The sequence below is a fragment of the Chrysochloris asiatica genome, unplaced genomic scaffold (assembly GCF_000296735.1).
Source record: "Chrysochloris asiatica unplaced genomic scaffold, ChrAsi1.0 scaffold00170, whole genome shotgun sequence".
NCBI classification, from domain to species: Eukaryota; Metazoa; Chordata; class Mammalia; order Afrosoricida; family Chrysochloridae; genus Chrysochloris; species Chrysochloris asiatica.
Window position 1 is genome coordinate 5145500 of NW_006408688.1, and position 9788 is coordinate 5155287.

Consider the following 9788-nt stretch of genomic DNA (forward strand, 5'->3'; position numbering starts at 1 on the left):
TATTGAAAATGCCATGGCTTGGGTCAAGTGAACCTCAAACTGATATATTTGCTCTTCAACATTTTAAAAGTCGCTTGCATAAGATTTGCCTAATGCAACATTTTATTTGATTTCTTGATTGCTACTTCCATGAATGTTGATAGTGGATCCAAGAAAAATTAATTTGTGACAATTTCAGTCTTTGTTCCATTCATCATGGTGTGATTTATTGGTACAGTGGTGATGATTTTTTTTTTCTTTACTTTGAAGTGCAACACATACCGAAGGCTGTAGTCTTTTTTCTTCATCACTAAGTATTTTAAGTTCTTTTTGCTTTCATCTGTATATCATATCACAGGTTGTTTATGCATCTTCCTTCAATCCTGTTGCCAAATTCTTCCTCATATAATCTAGCTTCTTAGATTATTTGCTCAGTGTATAGATTGAACATTGTTGTTGCCAAGTGCTGTCAAGTCGGTACTGACACTTCACAACCCTGTATAGGTTTCTGAGGAGCAGCTGGTGAGCTTGAACTGCTGACCTTGTGGTTGAACCTGACCTTGCAGTCTAGCACATTAACAAGCAGCACCACACCAATACTCCATAGATTGAATAAATATGGTGAAAAACACAACCTTGGTGCATGCCTTTCCTGACTTTAAATCATTCAGTGTCACCTTGTACTGCTCAAATGACTACTTCTTGGTATATGTACACATTCCTTGTGAATACAATTAAGTTTTCTGGAATACCCATTGTTCATAATATTATCCAAAGCTTGTCATGATCCACACAATTGAAAGGCTTTGCACAGTCAATAAAGCACAGATAAACATCTTTCTGATATTCTTTGTTTTCAGCCAAGGTCCATCTGACATCAGCAATGATATCTCTCACACTGCATCATCATCTGAATCTGGCTTATACCTCTGGTAGTTTCCTGTCAATGTACTCATGTGATATTAAAGATATTGTCCAAGAATTTCCATATTCTGTTGAGTCATCTCTTTCTGGTATGAGAACAAATATGGATGTCTTCCAATGAGCCACAAAGCTGTCTTCCACATTTCTTAGCATAGATCAGTGAGTGCTTCCAGTGATGTGTAAATTTGTTGAACAATTTCTATTTTTATTTCATCTACTCCCAAAGCGTCATTCTTTTCTAGTGTCTTCAGTGCACCTTGGACTTCTTCCTTCAGTATCATGTGCTACTTCTTAAAATGGTTGAATATATGCAATTTCTTTGTGATACTATCTTCTTTTGTGATTCTATCATCTTTTGATGCTTTCTGCATCATTCAATATTTTGCCCAGAGAATCCTTCAATACTGAAAGTCAAGGTTTGATTTTTTTCTTCAGTTCTTTCAGCTTCATAAATGCTGAGCATGTTCTTCCCTTTTGATTTCCTGTCTTCTTGGCTCATTTCCTTATAATACTTTGTCTTCTTCAGTTGCCCTTTGAAATTTTCTGCTCTGTTCTTTTACTTCCTCATTTCTTCCATTTGCTTTAAGATCTCTTTACTGAGTAGCAATTTTCAGGGTTTTTTCTGGCATCCATTTTATTTTTTTCCTTCTTTCTTGTCATCTTAATGACCTGCTTTCTTCATGTATAATGTTCTTGATGCCATCCACAACTCTTCTGATCATCGGTTATTAGTGTTGAATGCATCAAATATGGTCTTGAGACAATTTCTAAATTTAGTTGTGGATGTTCAAGGTCATATTTTGACTCTTGTGGGATTCTTTTAATTTTCTTAAGGTTCAGCCTGAACTTGCATATGAATAATTTATGTTCTATCCCACAGTCTGCCTCTGGCCTTGTTTTAATTGATGATATGCAGCTTTTCCACTGTCTCTTCCCACAGATGTAATCAATTTGATTATTTTGTACTCCATCTATTGAGGTCCATATGTATTGCTGTATTTTACGTTGTTTTTCAAAAAGATGTTTGTAGTGAATAAGTTACTGGTCTTGCAAAATTCTATCATGCCATCTCCAGCATCATTTCTATCATCAAAGCCATATTTTCCAAGTGCTGATACTTTCTCTTTGTTTCCAACTTTTGATTCCAATCACCAGTAATTAACAATACATTTTTATTTCATGTTGTGTCTATTTCAAGCTGAAGAAATTGGTCAAATTTTCTCATCACTGCTTTAATGGTTGGCGCATAAAATGAAATAATAGTAGTATTAATTGATCTTCCTTGTAGATGTACAGATTCTGTCCTATCACAGGCAGCATTACCCTTCAAGATGAATCTTGAAATGTTCTCTTTGATGAAGAATGTGACACCATTCCTCTTGCATTTGTCATTTCTGCCATAGTACATTATATCATTATCAGAGTCAAAATGGCCATTGCCAGTCCATTTCAGCTCACTAATGCCTAGGTTACCTATCTTTATGCATTTAATTTCATTTTGACAACTTTAACATTTCCTAGATTTATACTTTGTACATTCCACATTTCAATTATTAATTGATTTTTAAAAATGATTCTCCTTTATTTTGAGTTCAGTCCCATCAGCAAATGAAAGTTCTAAAAACTTTCCTCCATTTATGTCATCACAGTGAACCCTACTTTGATTAAGAAGCTCTTCCACAGTCATATGTTGAGTGCTTTCTAAATTGAGATGCTCATCTTCTGGCACTGAATTTGATGATATTCATAATATCATAATATTATGGATATCATAATATCATGAAATATCATGATGTTTCAACATTCAATATTCTGGTGTTATCTGAGTATTCCACTGCTTTTCACAAGGTTTTAAGTGTCTAAACATTAAGAACTTGTTAACCTCTCCTTTTTCTTAATCTGTCTTAGTCTATATGTCAGATAATGCTGCAAAGAATAAAAATTCCAAAATAATTAATTATGCCCATGAGGAGTCTATAAGCTTAATTGAAACCTGTCCACCATTGGTGACCACACTGGTCTTTAAAATAAAGGTGGCATATCTTCCATCATCATATCGGCATGGAAGCCACACAGTAAGCAAATTGACAGACATGTGGTTGACTTGCAAAGTCAGGCAAAGGATGACTACAGAAGACAAATAAAGTACTATAATGTAAACAGTAAATGGACCTAGTGTCTGAAAATCAAAAGGGAACAGCATGCTTGCCATTTCTCAACTGAAAGGAAAAAAAGATAAAAATTGTGAGTTGCAATATTGTATGATTCTATAGACAAAATATTGAAAGAAACTGGAAGCATCAAAAGAAGATAAAAGGAATACGCAGTCACTGGACCAAAAATTTTGATTACTATTTCAAAAGATTGCATATGATTCTGAAAAAACAAAATCCAACCTGTACTAAACATATTGGCTAAAAAACAGTCTCCAGGAATTAATGGGATATCAACTGAAATGTTTCTACAAATGGATGTGTTAAATCACCTATATTAAGAAATTTGGAAAAAAGCTATTTACCCAATGGACTGGAAAAAATCTATATTTTTGTCCATTCCAAAGAAAAATGATTGGACAGAATGTATAAGTTACAAAAATATTAATCACTATCACATGCAAGTAAAATTTGTCTGAAGATAATTAACAAATGATTACAGTAGTACATTGTCAAGAAACTGCCAGAAATTCAAACTGTATTTAGAATAGGATGCGGAATGATAAATACCATTGCTGATATCTGATAGGTCTTGGCTAAAAGTAGAGGATAACAGAGAGACGTTTATAGTTCTTTCATTGACTGTACAAAGGCATTCAACTTTGTGGATAGTAACAAATTCTGGAAAATGCTGCAAAAAATAAAAATTCCTGAACAATCAATTATGCTTATGAAGAATCTATACAAATAACAAGAGCCAGTTGACCAAACAGAAAAAGGGGAAACTGTCTTTTAATATCAAGAAAGGTGTCAGCATTATATCCCATCACCAAACTTATTCAAAATTTAAGCTGAGAAAATAATTTGAGAAACTGGCGCACATGAAGAAGAATGTGTCACAAAAATCAGAGGAAGTTTCATTAACAACTTGTGATGGGCATATGATACAACCTTATTTGCTGAAACTGAATAAGACTTGAAACAGTTACTAATGATGGCCAAAGACTAGTCTTTAATATGTATTACACCTTAACCTAATGAAAACAAAACTTTTCCAATTGGATCTATAAGCAGTGTCACAATAAATAAAATTTCATTTACTTAGATCTGCAATCAATGTGTATGGAAATGTTGTTGTTATTGGTGTTGTTTAATGCCATTGAATTGGGTCTGATTCATAGCGACCCCATGCACAACAGAAAAAAATACTGCCTGGTCCACACCATCCTAACAATTGTTATGTTTGAGCCTATTGCTGCTGACACTGTGTCAATAAATTTTCTTGTGAGTCTTTCTCTTTTTCATTAATTCTCCACTTTACCAAGTATGACATCCTGGTTCAAGCTCACCAGCTGCTCCTTGGAAACCCTATACAGGGTCGCTATGGGTAGGCATCGACTTGACGGCACTTAACAACAATAACAGTTCCTCCTAATAAGGTTCAAAGTATTAGACACAAAGTCCCATCATCCTGGCTTCTAAGGAGCATCTGGCTGTACTTCTTCCTACACAGATTTGTTTGTTCTTCTAGCAGTCCATGGGAACCCTATACAGGGTCACTATGAGTTGAGCAGACTCAACCACACTTATCAACAAAAACTGTAATAGATTTGTTGAACAACATTCAGGCCCACTTGGATTTTGTAATCCTGCTACCATGTTTTTGGTTTTGTTTTTGGTTCTTTTTGTTTTGTTTTATATTTTAAGGCTTCTATATAGCACTTAGCTGGTAAAGTGCATTTACTGAGACAACAAGTGGTTGAATGCATTCATTCTTGGGGTTGGCTGGACATATGTGGCAAGGGAATTGAAAATATTATCAAGGCCATTTTGAAATATGGATAATAGATGCTAAGTAAACATGGCCATATTTGAAGGTAGGGAAGAAAGCAAGAAGGAAAGGTAGTCAATGAATGTGAGATGCCAATAAGTCTTAGATAAAAAACTAGAGAAGTTTGAGATCAGACTGGGATATGTGCAAATTACTGATCTTGAAGATGGAATAGTTAACAGGTGACAACAAGATAATCCATTGAGGTTAAGAACTTAACACACTGAGCAGTAACTCAAAGTAATGGTGAAACAGAAGAGCCAAGGGATGTAGAAATGTAAACACAGCACTTCCCATAGTAGTTATTGGCTGAGAGACAGCACATATTGTTCTTAGAGCTTTAAAAAGATGATCACAATAAACCTTTAGTTTCTCTCAACTTTGGATTCAGCTCCAAATATTTGTGCATCAGAACCAAGTGCTTTTGGATATTTCATATGTTAGCTGATGATATTACACTAATGTCTACCATTATCACAAAAACATCAAAAAATAAAACAGATAAATATCTCTTGACAGTTTTCATTATTAGAAAACAGTGAAGACAAATACAATATATTTCCTAGTAGGCTTTTGGACAGATAAAATAAATGTAATTAAGATTTTGAGTAATTTTGTGATATGCACTCTCTAGGGCATATTTATTTCCACTGCTGTTGCTATTTCCAGATCTTATTTTCCAGCCAACAAGTTCTTCATGAGTTGTCATATTCACTTGAAACCTCAATCATCTGCAGATTCAGTTCTAAAATGCAAACTGGAGCTTTTCCCTTTACCCGAAATTCACTTGTAAGAACTAAAGATGCTGGTTCAACTCCTTTGAATCATTATGCAGGATGAGCAGAGGGAAATGTTTAAGAGTGTTATAAAAAGGTTGTCCAGACTTGTCCTGTGAAAACTTAAAGACTCAATTTTTATGTTTGAGAATAAAATGTGAATTAGACACAAAATAGGACCTATGTAACAATTCCTACGGGAGTCCTGGTGTGGCACCATAGTATAAGCACCAAACTTCAAGGTCAGTTTTCACTGAAAGGTCTGTGGTTCAAACCCACCAGCCACTCCTTAGAAATCCTATACAAGGTTGGTATGAGTTAGAACTGACTCACCAGAAATTAACAGAAACAATATTATCATAAAATGAACTATTAGTAGCATCTTGAATAAAGTAACTACAAGAATGAGTCAAAAATTATTTGCACTCTGGCTGTAGAATTTATTTTAATCAAATTTTAGAAAAGACAAATACATCATTTAAAAATATAATATCCTTGCTTTTCAATACACTTTGTCCATCTGACAACTGTGTGGATCATTACAAGCTGTGGACAACATTGTGAAGTATGAGCAGTCATGAACACTTAATTATGCTCATGAGGAATCTACAAGGACCAAGAGGGAGTTGTTAAAAAAAAAACATGGGGACATTGAATGGTTTAAAATTAAGACGGGTGTGCGACAGGGTTGTATTCTTTCACCATATTTATGTAACCTATGTAATGAGCAAATAATCTGAGAAGCTGGGTTATATGAAGAAAAACATGGCATCAGGATTGGAGGAAGACTCATTAACAAGCTGTGATATGCAGATGATACAACTTTGCTTGCTGAAAGTGAAGAGGACATAAAATACTTACTAATGAAGATCAAAGACCATCTGACAACAAGTTTTCATAGTTCCTTGTAAAAAGCACAAATGCACTGCTCTCTTTGCTTTTTCAACAGAGGTGAATCTTTGTCCTCAAAGGGCTACTTTCAGGGGACCAATCAGGTGAACGTCCAATAGATCACGATCAGGACTATGGGGAGAATGTTTTAACACCTCAAAAATATGTTTTTGCAGAGTGTCAAGAGTGTGGGCAGAGGTGTACAGATGTGCATGCACGATCATAATGACCGTGGATAGCAGTCTTCTGAATTCAATCCAAAATTTAATTTCAGCTCTTAAGTAATGAGCACTGTTTATTATTGAAACTTTTTCTTGATAGTGTTCCAACACTGACCCTTGAGAATCTCAGAAAACAGTAAGCATTAATTTTCCAGCTGATGGTTGACTTTTGAAATTATTCTAGGTCAACGATTGAGGATATTTCTATTCCATACTCTGATGTTTACTCTCAGGCACCTAGTGATGAATCCATGTCTTGTCACCAGTTTCAATATATTTTTTTAAAGAAACTTTTACCTTCCTTTGAGTATCGGTACATATTTGGTTAGCATAATGTCCAGACCTTCAGTTTATGCTCTTCTGTAAGTAGTTTCACTACCCACCTCGCACAAACTTTTTGAAACCCAACTCTCTCATGGATTGTTTCATAGACAGAGCCATGAGTTATTTGCAAATGCTTTTCTACATAATCCACTGTCAATCACCTATTCGTCAGAATCATTTCAAGTGCACACTCAATATTTTCCTGAGTCATGGACATGACAGGCATTTTAATATAACCAGAGTGCAGATAATTTTTAACTCACCTTCAAACATAGTAAGTGGAAAACAGATTTTCATATCCAAAATTGTAATTTAAAAATTCCAATAATTACCTTTCCATTTAACTTTTATGTTATTTTGATGTATTTATTTGTCAAAATCTATAAATTTTACCTAAAACTATGTACACATTTTCATCTTTGTTACTGCTCTTTCTATCCTCCACTTTGTCTCCACTATTTTCTTGGCTCCAGCATTGTACCCTTGTAGCCATTGCCTTCTAATTTTCTATAAAATTTCTCCTCAATTTTACTAATGCTTTCTGTTCCTAAAGACAAGTCAGAAATAACAATTAATCCTTTGTTGTTGATGTTAAATGCCATCTAATCAATTTTGACTCATAGAGACCCTATATAGGGTTTCCAGTGATCAACTGGTGGGCTTGAACTCCCAACCTTGTAGTTTACAGTCCAGTGCTTATCCTATTGTGCCTCATCTAGAATCCTACACAACCATTATTTTCCACAATGTGGCATGCAGAATAAAATATCTAAATGCTAATCAGAAGAACCAGAATATATCTTACATTACTTGGCAAAAGAAAATTAAACTTACAGCCTAGAGCAGCTAGGCTAGAAGAACAGAAGACACTTCTTGAAAGAAAGACCAGCAGGAAAAATCAAAACTGGTAGTCTGATTGGCTACCACAAGAACAAGTAAGTTGTTCACTGGAGAGCCATCAAGACAAACAATCAATTCCCTTCAGGTAAAACTGCCTTCCAAGACTGAAACTCAAAAGGCATACACAAACAGGCATGTAATCTTGTTGGCAACCATGTTGGTCTACTGCTGAGTGGAAGTGGGGGGAAAGCAGCAATGAAGATGTGGGCTGAGTCCAACCATGTTACCTAGACTTCCATCCACCTGGAGTATGGTGAGACCTGGGGACTCCTAAGGACAAGGACATAGCCATAGAGTGATAGAGTTGAAAGTGAAGCATCCAGCTGATATGAAGTGAGGGGAGATGCCTAAGAACGTCCATACTTGCATATAGTAACCATTAAACCTAGCTTCAATAGCTGGATGATCAGTACTTGACAAGAGGAATATTTAAGAAACAAAAAATAATATATATTTTTTACAAAGAAAACAAATGTAAATTGCTACAATTTGATGAACTTGACCTATACTTATGGATGTAGTAGCTTAAACTACCAACCAAGAGGGAAAGAATCTTCACAGTAAGGATCATTCCCATCCACTCTGTACACAGGGTTGATATGGATGGGAAACTTAGACATTGGCTACCTAAAATGGGTGGCTATCAAGGCACAAAGTGACTGGCTTACAAATTTTCAAGAGGCAGCTTAGTTTCAGACTGGGCAGGGGAAGGTAGAATCTCCACTGAGTGGTTTCCATCCTGTCTAGATAGGTCAGGTGAAAGGAGATGGGGATAAGACTCTTATGATTCAATAGTGAGTAATTGTTAATCATGACTGATTGCAACTGTCCCAACTGTAAAGGTAGAGGTTTTGTAGCAAAAGGGGGTGTGATTGATCTTGCAGTCCAGGAGAAGAGGACCCTGGGACTATCAAGGAAGAAGAGAGGGAGTGGAGTGTGGGACCCTATTTAGAGAAGCAGCATGCCACAGATGAAGGCAGAGATTATGACATGGAGAGATGGAGCAGCTGGGAACTCTAGACTCATGGAGGGAGAAGGATTGTGTACTGGCAGGGGCAGGGGGAGGCAAGATTGCAGGGTACGTCCTTTGTTGTTTGAATGATTGTATATTCCTGAATGTTTTGGTGTACATCTCCCCATGCTAAAAAAAGAGGGAATTTTTTTTTAATATTGCTAATTATTTTATTCAAATGTTTGGAACTTAAACACAAAATCATCATTAGGTTTTCAAAAAATAAGGCATCTGTCACTTGAAAGGAAAAAAAATATATTTCTGAAATATGTTTACAGAAATGTAAAAATATTAGGCACCAAGACAAATGTGAACATACTCAGTAACTTGTCTGTCAGTCCTCTTCTGAACCAAAGATCTTATTGTACTTGCTCAGCATGAGCTCAGCTATCTGGTTTTGGTATACCATGTGTATTGCCATATTCACCATTTCATTTTCAGCTTGCAGAAGGGTAGATCCAAATACAATCCCTAAGTTTTGTGTGGACATGAGGTTCTTAGACGCTTTGGCCACTATCTTAGTTAGATGTCTGAAGAGGACTTTCATGGTGCCACGATTTGGTGGAAGGAGTTTTTGTACAAGAGACTTTCTAGTTTCAATTCTTGCATTGTTATCTTGCTTTTAGTTTAGGAGGCTAGAAGTTTGAGTTCACGATGTCTGTCCTAGGGGAAGGTTTTTTCTATATGTTGGCTCTGAAGGAAGGTCTTATCACCTTTCAACCTCTGTGAGCCCAGTGTTCCTTCGAAGCTCCATGTGTCTTGGAAACAATCTTCACC

The 9788-nt window shown here is 35.8% G+C and overlaps 1 pseudogene; it reads right to left on the bottom strand.

The window, feature by feature from the left end:
- LOC102812965 overlaps positions 1 to 9558 on the bottom strand; it is a 38575-nt pseudogene extending 29017 nt beyond the window's left edge.
- Between the last annotated feature and the right edge of the window lie 230 nt (positions 9559 to 9788).